General features: G+C 44.4%; 1 protein-coding gene across 2 annotated transcripts in view; it reads left to right on the forward strand.

Annotated features, from left to right (window-relative positions):
- The first annotated feature begins 2,636 nt into the window (after positions 1–2,636).
- The window catches only part of CHFR (checkpoint with forkhead and ring finger domains), a 236,239-nt gene continuing 217,474 nt past the window's right edge, over positions 2,637–21,401 (forward strand). Inside the window, exons 1-5 of one of the 2 annotated variants that reach the window (XM_063964696.1) lie at positions 2,637–2,903; positions 6,633–6,734; positions 10,464–10,568; positions 16,564–16,634; positions 16,952–17,008. The gene's annotated coding sequence lies outside the window, so the exon portion shown is untranslated. Of the gene's footprint in view, positions 2,904–6,632; positions 6,735–10,443; positions 10,569–16,563; positions 16,635–16,951; positions 17,009–21,401 lie in introns of those variants that run through there. The other variant, XM_063964695.1, reaches the window with a different exon arrangement.

The following is a 21,401-nucleotide window of genomic DNA, read 5'->3' on the forward strand; positions in this document are numbered from 1 at the left end:
CCTTTCTGGTCCTAACTCCTCATCTTTCCTGTCCTAGCATTTCCCCTTTCTGGTCCTAACTCCTCATCTTTCCTGTCCTAGCACCTCCCCTTTCTGGTCCTAACTCCTCATCTTTCCTGTCCTAGCACCTCCCCTTTCTGGTCCTAACTCCTCATCTTTCCTGTCCTAGCATCTCCCCTTTCTGGTCCTAACTCCTCATCTTTCCTGTCCTAGTACCTCCCCTTTCTGGTCCTAACTCCTCATCTTTCCTGTCCTAGCATTTCCCCTTTCTGGTCCTAACTCCTCATCTTTCCTGTCCTAGCACCTCCCCTTTCTGGTCCTAACTCCTCATCTTTCCTGTCCTAGCACCTCCCCTTTCTGGTCCTAACTCCTCAACTTTCCTATCCTAGCACCTCCCCTATCTGGTCCTATCTCCTCCCCTTTACAGACTTTTTTTATGCGTGGTCACATGAATCATTCCAATTTATATATTTTTATGTATTTACTGTGTTACTTGTGTATATGTACAATGCAAAGTGTACAAGATGCATGTATACAAAGTCACAGTCATCTACAGTAGGGAGCAGCAATGACAGCAGAGGTGCCTAGCACTGGCACTATGCAAGGACATGCAAAAAATAAAAAAAAACCAACTGCACCACTGCTGATACCACTAGGGCACCATAGGGGTTATTTATACTGGTAATTAAAACACTTGGATATCACAATTCTATTACCATTGCTAAGCCCTCTCACTCACTTTATTTCCTGCACAGTGTTGTGTATGATTGCGCTCATTCTATGCAGAGCCTGCAGGCTTGAAGAGATCGCTGCCCTGGATCTGCCACTGGGTGGGCCTACCTGGCAGCAGAGTCTCCTACCTCTTCAAGTTCTAACTGGTATACAGACTCTGTATTGTATACTACTTGGTACCAGTCCTAGGTCAGGATGTCTCCTCTTTATTCTTTCAGTACAGTTCCTAGAGAGCATCCTCAGAATCGGCGTCCATCTTTGAAAAGGGTACAATGCTCTCTGAGCAGCAATACACTATCAAATGTAAACTACAAATCCCATGCCACTCCTCTTCCTTCTCTGGTCAGCCTGGTGCCGACAGCTGACTCAGCCTGATTGCATATGGCCACACTGGATATCACCACTCACCGGCCTCATCTCAGCCTCTGCTCTGCCTGTAGCTGCACTACTGACTGTAACATTAGTAAGTGGGCATAAGTGTGGCTGTGTTATGGGACGATCACCCTTATCACCACCCTTGGATCCACCACTGTATTTATATTACCCATGGGAAAGTAGTAAATGACTATAGCCATTGCGAGGCATCAATCACTGATTGTACTACTTGTATAGCACAGGCAATATTGTAGTGTGAATGAGATGTTTAGACTCTTAACTAGGTGGTGAGGATCACAGTACTGTGCATATTATATGTAGCAGTCATAACACCTACCCACAGGGGCTGATTCTGAGTTGGGAGCAAAGCAAGAAATAGCAAGTAATGTTGCACCTTGGCAAAGCCGTGTTACACTGTAGGTTGGAGAGATGTAATATGTGCAGAGAAAGATTAAGATGTGAGATGCATGTCCAAACTGAAATCTAAATTTAAGTGTAAAACTAAAGCTGTCCAGCGTGCAAAAATAATACATGTATATGCACCCCTTGCATTGCAACAAGTGGAAAATGATTAATACAATAAATGACAATTAATAGCTGATTCCTGGCTTCTCTCAAGGAATCGCCGTTGTGGATGGGAGATGTAAAGAGCCAGGCAAAAGTGCAGTTACTGATGAGGGGAGGTTACAGGTCCTGTACGTTATTGCATACAGGGCCTGCGAAGGACCAATGGGCAGACTGTTGGGGCAGGTAACGTAACAAAAAGATCACGGAGCAGTAAGAGGGCTAATAGCGCAGCGGAACAGCTTAGTACATCCCGTCCAAATTCTTTTAGGGGTTGGGTAGTGAACTTAAACTGTGTAAGGGGTGCCAACAGCTCTCCCAGTGACCTTAAGTGTTGAGCAAAAATCTTTACCTTTTTTACCTCAAAGGAGGAGCTCTAAGGAGAGCAAGAAGCTAAGCAAGAAGACCTAGGGCCCTTTGAAATAGAGTAAGCCTGCACATCTTACATATTTAACATATAGCGGGCGGACCTTGTCCTGTTGTCCCAGCATTTACAGCACTGAGCAGGGCAGCATCAGAGGCGGGACAGGGCAGAGAAAGAGGTGAATTATTCTCCTCAGCACCAGCATTTTGACAAATCTGGGGAAGCCCAGAGGTGCGGCCTGACAAAGATTGGCATTATTCTTTGAATTCCGTGGCGAAGCACGGGTATTCAGTTAGTATTAATAATAAAATATATTAAACAGCTGCTGGTTTGATTAAAAAGCACTATGGTTTATTTAATTTGAATTTTTGGCTAAAAGTAGCACATTAAAAAAAATATTTATCAAACACACATATACAGTAAACAACAAGTGGAAAATTATTAATACAATAACGGACAATTATTAGCTGATCACTGGCTTCTCTCAAGCAGCTGTTATTTGACATGCACAGGCAGTTTGTTAGTGTGACACCCCAACAGAGTTGCCACGGACATTTAACTTATTTCTGCGCCCTTTTTCCCCCTCTACAAAATACAGCCTGGCTAAATGCTTTGAGACTTCAGCAAGGAAAGGGTTAAGAACATTTTCTATGCTATAGCTGTCATGCGCTTGGACAGTTAACAGCCGTGTGCCGAGTCTGTTGGCAGTTGGGCGGCGGCCATCTTAGGAGGATGAGCAGAGTGGAACAGGACCTAGGAGCAGAAGGTGCTGAGCTGATTTGGTGGTGTACATGGTGACCAAAGGAGACTCCTTACCTGATCTTCAATAAATCAGAGTCCAGCAGCTGACAAAGAGAGTGTCTATGGAGTGGTGAGCAGACTACGTCAGCCCTGAGGCAAAATAGCCACTTCTAGTGAGATCCAGGAGCCCCATTGTATGTAGATTATACATTCTCACACTCTATAGTAGCAGTCTCAGTAATTGCTGAATGATCTAATTGACTGTCACAAACTCCCTGCTGAAATACCCTGGTATACTAGAGATCACAGTTTTATACAGTAAATTAGCCAGTTTCTATAGTAATAACACCCTTTATGAGACTGATAAGAGCCATCAAATAGCAGTAAGCACCTCTGCGCAGAAGCAGACAGTCACGTGCTGCAGTTTTCTCAGCACACAGCCAGAACTTTGTAGTGCAGTAAGGAACAATACTGTCTTAGTTACACAGACAGCTTAAAGGATTCAGGACTCAATATCACAGGGGCCTGCAGCTGATGTACTGCTCTCAGTCAGACAGTGTACATGTAACAATTGAGTACAGTAACCTTTTTGGAGTACAAGTCAGTAGCCCTGTTTCACCAACTACTCATCGCAAGCCCTTGCAGAGATAAAGAGACTGCTCATAACAGGGACAGAGACACCTTAGCTGCCTATATTGCGTTTAAGGATGAGACAGGATCAAGTGGCACAGTTGTAAACCTACTTATTGCCTGACACAGTCATGTGGATATCGCAGAGAGCCTCCTTTAAGAAAATAGCACTTACAGTACAATCAGTTAATATTACATCCAGACTAGCAAAATAGACTCACAGTTGCCTAAAAATAGCGTGCTGCATCATATTAGAAGTTACAAAACTGCCTGGTTGGACAGAACCAGCTACACTTCATTTGTTGTAATCCATCCATTGCTACCTTCATCCAAGACTTGTATTAACTATTCTCAGGATATAACTTTCCTAGAAAGGTGCACTATACTCAATGTAGCTAGCTACAAAACTAAAGGTTTTTACGGGGCCCCAATTATAAGAGTATCTTCAAGTGATTGCTTAAAACTTTATATTAGTGTGTAAGGATTGTCAAATGTGGATATTGTTTCTTGTGCTTTATTGTTCTTTGCATGAAAATGGTATGTGACTAGCATAGACATTGAGGTTAATCTAAATTGCCAGTATATGAGATAATCTCAAATTTCTACAGCTGAGAAAAACTTATAGCAGTGTTTCAGTAGAATAAAAATTCATATAGAGAAATTGTGTAATTAATGTCTGTGTGCAATATACCCTGAACTATATTGTGAGTTGCTGGTGAAACTTATGCCTGTTAGAAGCTACAGACACTAGGTCCAGGTAAGGAACACCAGAAAAGATAAAGTAACACATTAAACCAGAGTTGACTTCAGTGAAACCTACTTTAGGGTGTCACATTTTGGCGTCGTACGAACAGGATACGAACATGTCTTCTGATGATCAAGCAGCGGGGGATTTGTCAAATACTCACCCAACCATGGCCAGCATAAATCCAATCATCTTGCCGTATTACTTTGGGGCTCCATGGCTTCCATCATATAGCGGAGATGTTCGAGGTTCTGAAGGGAACACATGGACTGAATTTAGGAACAAAATGAAGTCATTGTTCCGTTTATACCAATTGAGCAAACAACAGCAAGTGGAGATTCTTATGGGGCAGCTAAAAGGCACAGCCCTGAGAGAGGTGACTTCATGGCCAGAGGAAAAAAGAGAAACCGTAGGCCTCATCTTAAACCGACTAGCTGCCACATTTGAAACAAGACCGTTATCTGAACTTAAGGTGGCTTTTTACACGAGAAAGCAGCGGCCAAGAGAAACACTGCGTGACTTTGCACTTAGTCTTCAGGAGGCACTTCGAGCATTACAGGCCATAGATCCAACAGAAATTCGGCCAACAGATGAAATATTGATTAATCAATTTATAGAGGGATCCCATGGTGAGATAGTGAAGTCGCATTTACGCCTCCTTCAGCTACAGTTATCAAATAGCTCATTTTTGGTCTTCAAAGAAGCTGCCATTAAAGTGGTAGGGACGTTACAGATGCAAGAAATGTCCTGCCCTGAGATGTTGGGAATCCAAGAAGAAAAATACCCTCCAGAGATCACAAATCTGAAATTGGATCTGCACTCACCTAAAGAAGTTGTTGCACAGGGTGATCAGGTGCCAAGGACCGATCTATTAAGTACTATAGGAGTGCAAGTCGCTGAGCTGACCCATGGGATAAATGAAATGATACAGCAATTGCAGTATTTCATGCAGCAACATGAAAAGTGCAGAGGAGAGACAAACTGGAGCATCGATGAAAGACAGCCCAGAGATGTGGACCTTCATGTTGTAGACCAGAATCAAACTGAAGTGATCACAACACCAGCTACAGACCCAGAGCCTGTAGTCAGTGCAAGGAAAGTTATGGGGAAAGTCGTTTGGTTTAACGTGTGGTTTGGTTATGGCTTTATAAATTGTCTTGACACCAAAAAAGATGTGTTTGTACATTATACTGACATAAAGGAGAACAACCACCGGAATTATTTCCAAAGTCTGGAGAGAGGAGAAACGGTTGAGTTTGATGTTGTGAATGGAGAAAAAGGTCCGCAGGCAGCTAATGTAACTGGTCCTGGTGGTGCTCCAGTGCAAGGCAGTAGATATGCAGCAAATCGCAAGCATTATTGTCACAGAGGTGCTCCATGTGATTATCAGCAAAGCTGCCAATACAGTGAAGGTGGAGAGGAGAGCAAAGAAGTTGAGAATGTGGCAGAAAGTGCATATCAACCACAGCATGATGGGACATGTTGCTACCCACTGTATGAGGAAATGGCGGAGGAGAGAGTTGACACTGTGCAGCAGAGCCTGCAAGACATAATCCGACCACAGCTTCCTCCAGATCCAGCATGTTCAGGTGAGGCCAGAGTCAAGGACATCGGTTCCAGTGCGGCCTGCCTTGATCAGGCAGATTCAGGTGTAGCCGACCAGGAAGAAGTCACAGAGAAAGTGATCTACATGGCTGCAGCAGAAGCCTTGGAAGTTTCCTCTAAACCCATTGCACCAAATTCCGTTATGTCAATGTCTGAACCTCATATTCCTGCAAAACCCTCTAATAAAACAAAAGAGGCTGTAACATGGCTTTTCCCAGAGTGGCATTGCAAAGACTGTGAATACACCACAATAAGCGGTGAAGAGTTTGTCTCAATTTTGCAACAGTCATCAAGAAGATCAGGAAAGAGGCCCAAAGGGATTTCTTCCCATTAGATACTGGCAAAAGAAAATGTAAAAGTGATTATATAACAAACATATCAGTTTATACAATAGTTTTGGGAAAAGTAAGTGTTAGAAGTGTTTAATGTTACTGTTGCTATATGGCAAACTGACAGTGTTAATGTTTATGGTAAATTTGTAAAACTTAAAGTGAAGTCTTGAAAGTTAAAACAGAACGTCTTCTAATGTTATTTATGTTAAATATAGTGTAATGTAAAGATGTATTTGAATTTCACAGCTGCAAGGTTGTTTGCTGATATGCGTGAGGACACGCATAATTCTAGTGGGCTGATATGTGACACCCCAACAGAGTTGCCACGGACATTTAACTTATTTCTGCGCCCTTTTTCCCCCTCTACAAAATACAGCCTGGCTAAATGCTTTGAGACTTCAGCAAGGAAAGGGTTAAGAACATTTTCTATGCTATAGCTGTCATGCGCTTGGACAGTTAACAGCCATGTGCCGAGTCTGTTGGCAGTTGGGCGGCGGCCATCTTAGGAGGATGAGCAGAGTGGAACAGGACCTAGGAGCAGAAGGTGCTGAGCTGATTTGGTGGTGTACATGGTGACCAAAGGAGACTCCTTACCTGATCTTCAATAAATCAGAGTCCAGCAGCTGACAAAGAGAGTGTCTATGGAGTGGTGAGCAGACTACGTCAGCCCTGAGGCAAAATAGCCACTTCTAGTGAGATCCAGGAGCCCCATTGTATGTAGATTATACATTCTCACACTCCATAGTAGCAGTCTCAGTAATTGCTGAATGATCTAATTGACTGTCACAAACTCCCTGCTGAAATACCCTGGTATACTAGAGATCACAGTTTTATACAGTAAATTAGCCAGTTTCTATAGTAATAACACCCTTTATGAGACTGATAAGAGCCATCAAATAGCAGTAAGCACCTCTGCGCAGAAGCAGACAGTCACGTGCTGCAGTTTTCTCAGCACACAGCCAGAACTTTGTAGTGCAGTAAGGAACAATACTGTCTTAGTTACACAGACAGCTTAAAGGATTCAGGACTCAATATCACAGGGGCCTGCAGCTGATGTACTGCTCTCAGTCAGACAGTGTACATGTAACAATTGAGTACAGTAACCTTTTTGGAGTACAAGTCAGTAGCCCTGTTTCACCAACTACTCATCGCAAGCCCTTGCAGAGATAAAGAGACTGCTCATAACAGGGACAGAGACACCTTAGCTGCCTATATTGCGTTTAAGGATGAGACAGGATCAAGTGGCACAGTTGTAAACCTACTTATTGCCTGACACAGTCATGTGGATATCGCAGAGAGCCTCCTTTAAGAAAATAGCACTTACAGTACAATCAGTTAATATTACATCCAGACTAGCAAAATAGACTCACAGTTGCCTAAAAATAGCGTGCTGCATCATATTAGAAGTTACAAAACTGCCTGGTTGGACAGAACCAGCTACACTTCATTTGTTGTAATCCATCCATTGCTACCTTCATCCAAGACTTGTATTAACTATTCTCAGGATATAACTTTCCTAGAAAGGTGCACTATACTCAATGTAGCTAGCTACAAAACTAAAGGTTTTTACGGGGCCCCAATTATAAGAGTATCTTCAAGTGATTGCTTAAAACTTTATATTAGTGTGTAAGGATTGTCAAATGTGGATATTGTTTCTTGTGCTTTATTGTTCTTTGCATGAAAATGGTATGTGACTAGCATAGACATTGAGGTTAATCTAAATTGCCAGTATATGAGATAATCTCAAATTTCTACAGCTGAGAAAAACTTATAGCAGTGTTTCAGTAGAATAAAAATTCATATAGAGAAATTGTGTAATTAATGTCTGTGTGCAATATACCCTGAACTATATTGTGAGTTGCTGGTGAAACTTATGCCTGTTAGAAGCTACAGACACTAGGTCCAGGTAAGGAACACCAGAAAAGATAAAGTAACACATTAAACCAGAGTTGACTTCAGTGAAACCTACTTTAGGGTGTCACATTTTGGCGTCGTACGAACAGGATACGAACATGTCTTCTGATGATCAAGCAGCGGGGGATTTGTCAAATACTCACCCAACCATGGCCAGCATAAATCCAATCATCTTGCCGTATTACTTTGGGGCTCCATGGCTTCCATCATATAGCGGAGATGTTCGAGGTTCTGAAGGGAACACATGGACTGAATTTAGGAACAAAATGAAGTCATTGTTCCGTTTATACCAATTGAGCAAACAACAGCAAGTGGAGATTCTTATGGGGCAGCTAAAAGGCACAGCCCTGAGAGAGGTGACTTCATGGCCAGAGGAAAAAAGAGAAACCGTAGGCCTCATCTTAAACCGACTAGCTGCCACATTTGAAACAAGACCGTTATCTGAACTTAAGGTGGCTTTTTACACGAGAAAGCAGCGGCCAAGAGAAACACTGCGTGACTTTGCACTTAGTCTTCAGGAGGCACTTCGAGCATTACAGGCCATAGATCCAACAGAAATTCGGCCAACAGATGAAATATTGATTAATCAATTTATAGAGGGATCCCATGGTGAGATAGTGAAGTCGCATTTACGCCTCCTTCAGCTACAGTTATCAAATAGCTCATTTTTGGTCTTCAAAGAAGCTGCCATTAAAGTGGTAGGGACGTTACAGATGCAAGAAATGTCCTGCCCTGAGATGTTGGGAATCCAAGAAGAAAAATACCCTCCAGAGATCACAAATCTGAAATTGGATCTGCACTCACCTAAAGAAGTTGTTGCACAGGGTGATCAGGTGCCAAGGACCGATCTATTAAGTACTATAGGAGTGCAAGTCGCTGAGCTGACCCATGGGATAAATGAAATGATACAGCAATTGCAGTATTTCATGCAGCAACATGAAAAGTGCAGAGGAGAGACAAACTGGAGCATCGATGAAAGACAGCCCAGAGATGTGGACCTTCATGTTGTAGACCAGAATCAAACTGAAGTGATCACAACACCAGCTACAGACCCAGAGCCTGTAGTCAGTGCAAGGAAAGTTATGGGGAAAGTCGTTTGGTTTAACGTGTGGTTTGGTTATGGCTTTATAAATTGTCTTGACACCAAAAAAGATGTGTTTGTACATTATACTGACATAAAGGAGAACAACCACCGGAATTATTTCCAAAGTCTGGAGAGAGGAGAAACGGTTGAGTTTGATGTTGTGAATGGAGAAAAAGGTCCGCAGGCAGCTAATGTAACTGGTCCTGGTGGTGCTCCAGTGCAAGGCAGTAGATATGCAGCAAATCGCAAGCATTATTGTCACAGAGGTGCTCCATGTGATTATCAGCAAAGCTGCCAATACAGTGAAGGTGGAGAGGAGAGCAAAGAAGTTGAGAATGTGGCAGAAAGTGCATATCAACCACAGCATGATGGGACATGTTGCTACCCACTGTATGAGGAAATGGCGGAGGAGAGAGTTGACACTGTGCAGCAGAGCCTGCAAGACATAATCCGACCACAGCTTCCTCCAGATCCAGCATGTTCAGGTGAGGCCAGAGTCAAGGACATCGGTTCCAGTGCGGCCTGCCTTGATCAGGCAGATTCAGGTGTAGCCGACCAGGAAGAAGTCACAGAGAAAGTGATCTACATGGCTGCAGCAGAAGCCTTGGAAGTTTCCTCTAAACCCATTGCACCAAATTCCGTTATGTCAATGTCTGAACCTCATATTCCTGCAAAACCCTCTAATAAAACAAAAGAGGCTGTAACATGGCTTTTCCCAGAGTGGCATTGCAAAGACTGTGAATACACCACAATAAGCGGTGAAGAGTTTGTCTCAATTTTGCAACAGTCATCAAGAAGATCAGGAAAGAGGCCCAAAGGGATTTCTTCCCATTAGATACTGGCAAAAGAAAATGTAAAAGTGATTATATAACAAACATATCAGTTTATACAATAGTTTTGGGAAAAGTAAGTGTTAGAAGTGTTTAATGTTACTGTTGCTATATGGCAAACTGACAGTGTTAATGTTTATGGTAAATTTGTAAAACTTAAAGTGAAGTCTTGAAAGTTAAAACAGAACGTCTTCTAATGTTATTTATGTTAAATATAGTGTAATGTAAAGATGTATTTGAATTTCACAGCTGCAAGGTTGTTTGCTGATATGCGTGAGGACACGCATAATTCTAGTGGGCTGATATGTGACACCCCAACAGAGTTGCCACGGACATTTAACTTATTTCTGCGCCCTTTTTCCCCCTCTACAAAATACAGCCTGGCTAAATGCTTTGAGACTTCAGCAAGGAAAGGGTTAAGAACATTTTCTATGCTATAGCTGTCATGCGCTTGGACAGTTAACAGCCATGTGCCGAGTCTGTTGGCAGTTGGGCGGCGGCCATCTTAGGAGGATGAGCAGAGTGGAACAGGACCTAGGAGCAGAAGGTGCTGAGCTGATTTGGTGGTGTACATGGTGACCAAAGGAGACTCCTTACCTGATCTTCAATAAATCAGAGTCCAGCAGCTGACAAAGAGAGTGTCTATGGAGTGGTGAGCAGACTACGTCAGCCCTGAGGCAAAATAGCCACTTCTAGTGAGATCCAGGAGCCCCATTGTATGTAGATTATACATTCTCACACTCCATAGTAGCAGTCTCAGTAATTGCTGAATGATCTAATTGACTGTCACAAACTCCCTGCTGAAATACCCTGGTATACTAGAGATCACAGTTTTATACAGTAAATTAGCCAGTTTCTATAGTAATAACACCCTTTATGAGACTGATAAGAGCCATCAAATAGCAGTAAGCACCTCTGCGCAGAAGCAGACAGTCACGTGCTGCAGTTTTCTCAGCACACAGCCAGAACTTTGTAGTGCAGTAAGGAACAATACTGTCTTAGTTACACAGACAGCTTAAAGGATTCAGGACTCAATATCACAGGGGCCTGCAGCTGATGTACTGCTCTCAGTCAGACAGTGTACATGTAACAATTGAGTACAGTAACCTTTTTGGAGTACAAGTCAGTAGCCCTGTTTCACCAACTACTCATCGCAAGCCCTTGCAGAGATAAAGAGACTGCTCATAACAGGGACAGAGACACCTTAGCTGCCTATATTGCGTTTAAGGATGAGACAGGATCAAGTGGCACAGTTGTAAACCTACTTATTGCCTGACACAGTCATGTGGATATCGCAGAGAGCCTCCTTTAAGAAAATAGCACTTACAGTACAATCAGTTAATATTACATCCAGACTAGCAAAATAGACTCACAGTTGCCTAAAAATAGCGTGCTGCATCATATTAGAAGTTACAAAACTGCCTGGTTGGACAGAACCAGCTACACTTCATTTGTTGTAATCCATCCATTGCTACCTTCATCCAAGACTTGTATTAACTATTCTCAGGATATAACTTTCCTAGAAAGGTGCACTATACTCAATGTAGCTAGCTACAAAACTAAAGGTTTTTACGGGGCCCCAATTATAAGAGTATCTTCAAGTGATTGCTTAAAACTTTATATTAGTGTGTAAGGATTGTCAAATGTGGATATTGTTTCTTGTGCTTTATTGTTCTTTGCATGAAAATGGTATGTGACTAGCATAGACATTGAGGTTAATCTAAATTGCCAGTATATGAGATAATCTCAAATTTCTACAGCTGAGAAAAACTTATAGCAGTGTTTCAGTAGAATAAAAATTCATATAGAGAAATTGTGTAATTAATGTCTGTGTGCAATATACCCTGAACTATATTGTGAGTTGCTGGTGAAACTTATGCCTGTTAGAAGCTACAGACACTAGGTCCAGGTAAGGAACACCAGAAAAGATAAAGTAACACATTAAACCAGAGTTGACTTCAGTGAAACCTACTTTAGGGTGTCACATTAGTAACAGTTAAGTTTGGATGGAAACAAGCACTTGATGTGACGTATACTTCAACCTTCAGGTTGTTTACTGGAGGATAATCCAAAGGCGTTTCCCTTCACTCCGCCCGCCTAAACGTGAAACCATAATGAAGGACGGAATCTGCAGCACTGGCTGGCAACCTTTGTCACAAGTAGCTGGGCGCTGCAGCTACTGTACCATGCGGCAGACGGATTGGCATAGGGCCTAATTCCGGAATCTGAAAAATTAAATTGCACAACTAAAACATTTACACTGACATGCGTGGGGACGCAGTTTAAGACCTTGCACATGCATGCACTGGTGTGCGTGCATGTGCACAGGTGCTGAAATCGCTCAACAGCAATTTCAGTAACACTGCTATTCATGCTGATTCACCCCCATAGTATGGTGGTGGTATGGACATGAGGCTGCTGCTAGCGGTTCTGCGCCCACAGTGCATAAGCGCTGTGTGCCGGGCATCGCTGGCACAACGCTAATTACAGCCCTGTGCATTGTATCCAGGGGAGGAGGGCACAGTGGCTGGGAGAGAACATGAGGGTGGGGGCGGGGATTGGGGCGGGGTTGACACAGTAACTGGGTGACACAGTGACTGGTACAGAACACAGAGAGGGGGAATAACACAGTGATTAGGACAGAACACAGAGTGGGGGGTGTGACACAATGGAACACAGAGGGGGGGTTTTGCCGCACTGGGATAGAACACTGAGGGGCAGGGCCATAACTACGTGTGTGCCAAGTGGGCTTGGCACACAGCGCAGTTGCCCTGAGGGCGCACGGCCAGCGGCATGTAATGAGTCAAATTGACTCATTACATGCCGCCTCTGCTGTGTGCGCCGCGCTGTGGAGGGAGAAGAGGACCAGCGCCGGGCAGCGGAGAAGGAGGAGGAGGGAGGGGGAGCAGGGAGCTGCAGCAGCGCTATGTCATTGGTAGTAAGCGCCGCTGCAGCATCCCCCTCTCCTTCTGTATTGGCTGCACGGCGCTGCTGTGGATGCTGGGATGCGGTTCCTCCATCCCAGCATCCACAGCAGCGCCGGGCAGCCAATACGGAAGGAGAGGGGGATGCTGCAGCGGCGCTTACTACCAATGACATAGCGCTGCTGCGGCTCCCTGCTCCCCCTCCCTCCTCCTCCTTCTCACCTCACTGCCTGCACCGAGGGAGCTGCACGAGGAGCCTGACTGCCAGCAGGGAGATGGTAAGTATCTCTCTCTCTCTCTCTCTCTCTCTCTCTCAGGGGGTCACCGTCTGCCGCAATGTGTAAAAAGGGGGATGGCTGCCGCAATGTGTAAAAAGGGGGATGGCTGCCGCAATGTGTAAAAAGGGGGACTGGCTGTAAAAAGGGGGACTGGCTGCCGCAATGTGTAAAAAGGGGGCCTGGCTGCCGCAATGTGTAAAAAGGGGGCCTGGCTGCCGCAATGCGTAAAAAGGGGGACTGGCTGCCGCAATGTGTAAAAAGGGGGACTGGCTGCCGCAATGTGTAAAAAGGGGGCCTGGCTGCCGCAATGTGTAAAAAGGGTCCTGGCTGCCGCAATGTGTACAAAGGGGGCCTGGCTGCCGCAATGTGTAAAAAGGGGGCATGGCTGCCGCAATGCGTAAAAAGGGGGACTGGCTGCCGCAATGTGTAAAAAGGGGGACTGGCTGCCGCAATGTGTAAAAAGGGGGCCTGGCTGCCGCAATGTGTAAAAAGGGGTCCTGGCTGCCGCAATGTGTAAAAAGGGGGACTGGCTGCCGCAATGTGTAAAAAGGGGGACTGGCTGCCGCAATGTGTAAAGAGGGGGCCTGGCTGCCGCAATGTGTAAAAAGCGGGGCTGGCTGCCGCAATGTGTAAAAAGGGGGCCTGGCTGCCGCAATGTGTAAAAAGGGGGACTGGCTGCCGCAATGTGTAAAAAGGGGGACTGTCTGCTGTAATGTGTAAAAAGGGGGACGCTGTCTGCTGTAATGTATAAAAGGGGCTCTACCTGGTGTAGTGGCGCTACTGTGCAGCGTAATTTGAATAATGTAGACTACTGTGCACCGTAGTATGAATTGCTATTATTTTGTGGCCACGCCCCTTCCCGTGAAGCCACGCCCCTATAAATTTTTCACGCGCCTACGGCGCGCACTGCCCCTATCTTACATGGGGGGCGCCACTGTCGTTTCTTGCACACAGCGCTAAAATGCCTAGTTACGGCACTGCTGAGGGGGATGTCATAGGCAAACGCAGGGGGTTTCTGGTTGCTTGGAAACCCCCCTCCCCTTGGCCAGCAGCTCAGATTATGACCACAACAACAATAGTATATAATACGATTGCTAGAGCTGCCACCACAACATGCAGTTTAAGGGACAGAGCAGAGCTGCTGCTGCTGCTCATGCAGTTTAAGAGACAGAGCACATCTGCTGCTGCTGCACTTGCCCAGTAGTAGCAGCGTCTTCTACCAAGTTTAATGATTGTGTGGATCTAAGTCCTCAATCAGTGCACTGGACCAGAGAGTAGCTGCCAGGAAGAAGAGATAGGCGCCTTAACATGAGGTGGAAGAATGTGCTTAGAAAGTGCAGTTCTGTCTCCTACTGGTTCTATTATGTTTGTGTACTTATGTATTATGGGTTATTTAACTTTTCCTGAGTACTTATTTTATTTATATTCGTTAATTATGTTTTATACAGCCTATATCATAGACCATCTATAATGTTAAATATTAATACTATATTCCATACGCTATCCAGTGCATAAATAGACCAATATGTACATTTAATGGTCAGGGTTCATACTAGGTTCTTCTATCACTCCCCCAGACTCCTGCACTTGCTCTAATGTTCTGTAGAGTGGGAGATAGTAGATTGCATTTGGAAACCCCCCTCTAAAAATCCTGTATTTGCCCCTGGATGTGACACAGTGACAGAACACAGGGGGCAGTGACACAGTGACAGAACATGGGGTGTGTGACACAGTGACAAAAAACGGGGGGGGGGGGGGGGGCAATGACAGAATATGTGGGGGGAACAGCGCCGGGCCTGATGTCACCCACTGTCACAGTGTGTTGAGAAGCTAGGGGCACCAAACTCAGATTGTACCCCCCCAAACCTAAAGACATTCTGACGCTCCTGCCCGCACACACACACATATACACACGCATACACTTTCTTTCACTCACTCTTTTCCATACACCTACTGATCTGGCTGGCTGGCAGGCAGTAGGATCCGCCCCCTCAGTGCCTCATAACCCTGCCCCCTTTTTGGCCAAACACTGCCGTTGTCTCAGGGAAGGGATAGGAGGTTGCTACAAGCTGCTGGCACAACTGCCATCAGTGACAGGCGCAGCAGCCAACAGCAGCAGAGGAGACAGGCACAGCAGCAAGGATGCAAAGTAGGGATGGCCATCGCCCATTGATGATTCCTAATCATCGATTGTTTATGACTGATGTCGAATGTTTTTGCCATCGATGGGAGAGAACCAGATGGTTCTCCTCCATCGACGGCACAGCATAAACAAATATTTTTGTAAAAATTTTTTGCCACGGTGCTGGAACATGGAGCATAGCTCCGCCCTGACACCTGCCAAGCCCCACCCCCATTTTTTGGTTGGCCCGAGGCCCAGTCAGCACGTTTCAGCTGTGGGCATCGAGCAGTGCAAACCATCAATGGTTCGCCATAGATGTTTTATGTGACATCGATGGTTATCACCTATAGTGTCATTGATGACAAAAATAAAAAATAAACCATACTGCGTAAGTGAAAAAGGAGTAGGGGAATGGATGGCGGTCATTAGGTCAACATGAGTTGGGTCGACATACATTGGGTCGACCACATTTGCTTGACATGCATTAGGTCGGCATGGTCATTAGGTCGACATGTACTAGGTCGACATGGAAAAAGGTCGACATGAGTTTTTCACAATTTTTTTGTTTTTTGACCATTTTCATACTTAACGATCCACGTGGACTGCAATTGGGAATGGTAACGTGTGCTGAGCGCAGCAGTAGCAGAGCGAGGTGCCGTGCTCGCTTGCCATGCAAGGGGTTACGTTTCACTAATTGGGGTTCCCCGTCTCTTTAGAAGAAAACAACAGTAAAAAAACTCATGTCGACCTTTTTCCATGTCAACCTAGCACATGTCGACCTAGTGATCATGTCGACCTAATGCATGTCAACCAAACATGGTCAACCCAATGGTATGTCGACCTAACTCATGTTGACCTAATGAACCACACCCTAGGGGAACATTGACCGGAATGCAGGCCGAGCAATTATTTACAAGGCTAAACCATGCCTTGTAATTGCTTGACCCCTTAAAAAAATGTCCGAGGTCACCTGGTATCCCTCATGGCTGCTGAACTCGTACTTCATTACATCCCTGCCAAAATGTGCAAACTAGTATTATGAAGGTGTCTGAATCTACTGATTTGTTGTTCTATAGACAGAGATGCGCTCGTTATAAACCCTGGCAGAGAATACGAGGTGTCTCTATTAAATGAAGAGATTGATGCTATAATTTATGTTTGATTATATTAAGTGCATTTTAACTCTGTATCCCTTCTACAGTATGGACTCCCCTTCTGCATCCACACACCACTGCATTCTTATTTTAAATTGGTTAAAGCTTCGCTGTAGCTCATTGTATGTCAGCTGTCTCAACAACTTCATTGTTTTCTTCTTTACTTTAGTAACGGATTCAAATGGGTTCCCTGGAGTACAGATTTGACCTTAGGGAAAGAAGTCACAAGTGCAAGGTCTGGTGAGTATGGGGGAAGTTCTAGTACTGCAATCTGTTTCTTGGCCAAAAACTGCTTCACAGAGAGAGTTGTGTGGGCTGGTGCATTGTCCCCATGGAGGACAAACCCATTTTTCCACAACTCTGGCCTTTTTATTCTCATTCTTTTCCGCAAAGTTGCTAGAACATTTTTGTAGTAATGTTGATTCACTATTGTGCCTTCTGGTACCCAGGCTTCCAAACTAACACCCATGAAATCAAAGATAACAATTAACATGTCTTTAAATTTGGATTTGCTTTGACGTGCTTTCTTGATTCTTGGTGATGATGGTGTTTTTCAGTGCATGAACTGGTGATTTGTCTCAGGATCATTCTGGAAGATCCATGTTTCATCACAGGTAATATCTAAAAAATGTGAATCCGCTTGAATTTGTACCTAACTGTCTGTACAAATTTGCTTTCAATTTTCTTTCTGCTAGACAGTGATAATGTCGATATTATCTTAAAACATAAAGCTATACCTTTAAACACACTTTTACCATGGAGCCGCTGCGGCCGCTAGACTTACTATGCACTCTACGTACCTTTTACGCTATTTGCGTAATGAGTCCCGTACCATGTACGGACTCTGCGTACACACGCCGCGCTGGGGGTACAAAGTACCCGCAGCGCGTACACACCCAATTAATACACTTTTAATCCTTATACAGTTAGTCAATGTAATACACTTTAAACCCGAGCAGGGAAAAGAGGACACAACACCGATTTGTAGTTAATCACTGGGTTCCGACACCACAGAGTAATATTTCTGAAAGGGGGTTAACAATACAAATTATGCACTACAATACAACAGAGTAAATGGCTACAGTCAATGTACATACGTGAGAATATTCGCATGCGCTTCCCGGTCCGGTCCTCCGCTATCAGGTAGATAGCGTTGAGAGTCTTGTGTCTCCGGCCAGGCAGCAACAGGCTTTTTATACAATACTTCCAAAAGCAATACAATGGATACTGTAATCCCTTTGTCCATTGGACACAGGGATGCATCTTTACAGTACAGGAGAGGTCATAGGTTGATTTGAAAAGGTGGGCGATGGCTTTCTCAACTGTTCTTGTGGGTGGTCTCCTCTGGATTCCCGCCGCATACATAATATACAGTAAATACAGTTTATATATATATTCTGCTTCTGCACATAACTATCCGCAGGAACATGCGATCTTCCTCAAACCAACACCGGAATGTTACCCTTAAAATACCCTACAGCTGGATACCAGACACCACCTTATAACTTTAGTCTGTCTCTCCTATCATGCAAAGGTGAATCCCTTTGTTCTGGAATCATTTAAACTGTTGATACTTGCTGATGTGGTGCAGGTGGACTATGTGTACAATGTGCACTATTTGGATTAAATATGTAATGTTTTGATAGCTCTCCATGCGTTCACAAACTCCACCGTAAATACCCATACCACGCGCAGGACCGCGGGAGTGACCATACGCAAATTGCGGATATGTGCACGCACGGCGGAACAAGTGCACGCGCAGTGGGCATGTGTGTGTATTTTATACCTGCTGTGTGCTCTGTAATATTTTTCGACTTTAACAGGCCACCCTTTGGCAGTCAACAATAACTGCCACTATCTAAACACTAAACAGAAAAATATCAATACAATATCTACAGATGATTGGATGGTAGGAGGAGAGTTGTAGGTGGGAAATGTATGACCTAGTGGGATAGTAAAAAGCATGTATGTATGTATGAATCCATGTCTGAGGGCTATGTATCATCATGCCGTATATGTTCTAGATAAGCTTCGAGGTATTGCGAAGTATACATTAAATCCTTCTTATCCCATATTAAAGGTCTGTAAGTGGGCCAACAAACACTACCGAGCTCTTTCCGGCTTCTTGTTCCAACAAATGGGGTGCACATTTAGTTGATGATACATGGAGGGGGAACATATGTGAGTGTTAGTATATGTGGATATCACCTGTCGACTATGTGTGTCATTAACTGAAGGTTGTAGGGATGAAGATAAGACACATATCTAAAATACATTCACATAACATTTTCATAATCATTCTTGGGTAGGGTCGATGTCTTTTCCGGATGGGTGTATCTGGGCAGAGGGGGAGACAAAGGAAAAACGGGTGAAAGAAACAGGCCATGGAATTCATTTGCAATCCTTATCATAACACTGTCTCTATGGATGGGTCGTAAATTAAATCTGCTGCTGTAACAATGCCCCCGCTCCTTAGACTCATCAATTTTGTGCCGTGCTTGCGCCGCGTTAGAATTCAAACACACCTAAATGTGAAGCCAATAATTATGACGACTCCCAGGATTCAAAGGAGAAACTTTCCTACACTCATAATAACATTTTGAGCCCACTCTCCTAATCCTGAGAACCAATTTCGTGGGTTCAACCATGAGACCCAGCTGGTCAGCTCATTACCCACAGCGGTCAGGGTAAGGTTGCGTCTCCTCCGGAACTCCCACTTCAACTGCAATATATCATCCATCTTTTGATCGATAATCTCTGTGGGGTCGTCAGAGCTGTTTGTAATATACGTGAAGCACTTCACACCATATTGAGTTGCCAAAGTGACACAGTACCCACCCGTCACGGCTGTGATATAATTGAGGACCATCCTGTTCTGGATCAGTTCTGTCTTGTAAGCTTGTAACTCCCTACCCGTATACCTGAAGGTGTCGTCATACATCTCAGTGATATTATCTATCAAGTTCGCTAGCGCATGGATATACCTATAATTTATAATTCCTCTGGCAGTACGAGTGATGTCTAATGCGAGAAGGAATTGAATCCTGGTGGATTCGTGGATCAAATCAGAGGCTACGTGCTCTGTCCTATCTATGAGGTGTCTCTTGACGATGTGTTCATAGTGAGTATGAGTATAAGGAGCCTGAGCACTGCGGTGAACATCTTTCATCTTATCATGGGTTATGGTCATGACCTCTGGCAACACTCCTCCAACATAACACAATCCCTCTGAGTTCGGGGCAAGCCACTTATACGCCTTCCTCTCACATATGAAATAGGCATCATCGGGGAGAACATATGGGACAGAATATGACATTACCATATTACAAACTTTCCAAGTGAAAAACCCAATCCCTAGTTCTACCATCTGCTCAGTACAAGTATCAGGCTGGATGATATGAGCACAGTATCCTGGTGATACTTCTCCAACCCACATGGTCTTGCTTCCTCGAGTATACCTATACTGAAAATACCTTCCACTGTTGGCTATTTGGCGTACAAGTTCAGAGTCTATGGGTATCCTATCAGCTCTGTGCGAAAAGGCCATGGTCTGGTTATTCCATGTCACCTCCCAATTTCCTGGTTTTCGGTAATTGGAAATATTGAAACATAATAAGGATCTATCTACATGATACTGGTGGAGCTTCAAACTAGGGGGCCTAAAAATATTGAATTTCTTGTCCACCGGTCTCCCACCCCATAATTCTAGTACCTCATCTATTGCTAAGGGGTACGGTACCAATCCTGACTTGCTCTGACCTTGAGGTACTTGTGAGCACACCCAGCATTCTGTCTGGTTTAAGACCTTACCCACTAGTGAGTGGTAATCACTCAATGGATGATGGTCCATGTTGATATTAAGGCTGGACTGACATCTCTGGATGCACCCATCCTCGACTATGTTCTCACAATTCCTACAAATGCAATTTTCCTCAGCCAATAACCCTTCACAGTGCCTCCGAGCTCCCCGACTACCAGATCACTTTCTGATACTCGCCTTTGCTCGAGTGATGTGTTGCTCTTGAGATTCTACAAATCCATCCTCGCCATCAGAACCCATTCCAGATCCTTTCTCGACCTCTCTGGGATCCTCACCGAAACAGACTGTCCTGGTCAACAACAGGATTAACAGGAAAACCCGGAATGCAGTCTCTTGGGGTAAGTCCATCTTGTTAAGGGAAGAGAAGGGAAACAAGAAGGGGGAGAAAGAGGAGAGAAGGAGGGTAGTGGGAGATGGAGAAAATAATAGAAAAGAAAAACTGGTGCGACAACCGCCTCTGGTCTTGTTGTTCTCCGCGCTCAGGTGCCGTCTCAACAGTCCTGCCTCTCAACCTTCCCGGAACAGACACTCCAGTGATACGATGTTCTCTACACTCTGCTCTTTGTCATGGGTTCTCTCTGGGTCAGCGACCTTCTTACAGTGGGACGAGTGGACCCAAGTCTCTCTTTCGGCAACCTTTAATGCTGTCGTGCTGGTTAGCAAGACTTGGTACGGTCCTTCCCACCTTTCAATGAGGCAACCTGAGCGTAGAAAATTTCGAATCATTACATAATCCCCAGGTTCAATGTCCTGACAATTGCTGTTCGGTAGGTCAGGAATCACCAGCTTTAGATTTCTATTTTAATTCCTCAGCTGCTGGCTCATCTTAACCAAATATTTTACAGTCACTTCGTTATTGCATTTCAAATCATCCTGGGGGTCTATCATTACATGGGGTTGTCGGCCAAAAAGAATCTCAAAGGGTGATAGGTTAAGTGGGGACCTGGGAGTGGTTCTGATGCTGCACAATACTAGTGGCAAAGCTTCTGGCCACAACAATCCAGTTTCAGCCATCACTTTGCTCAGCTTGTTCTTAATAGTGCTGTTCACTCTCTCCACCTTCGCACTCGCCTGTGGGCGGTACGGAGTATGCAGCTTGCTATTAATTCCCATCAGTTTGCACATAACCTGAAAGACTTCACCTGTAAAATGGGTACCCCTATCGCTTTCAATTATTCTAGGGATAC

This window comes from Pseudophryne corroboree, chromosome 1 (assembly GCF_028390025.1).
Source record: "Pseudophryne corroboree isolate aPseCor3 chromosome 1, aPseCor3.hap2, whole genome shotgun sequence".
Taxonomy (NCBI): Eukaryota; Metazoa; Chordata; class Amphibia; order Anura; family Myobatrachidae; genus Pseudophryne; species Pseudophryne corroboree.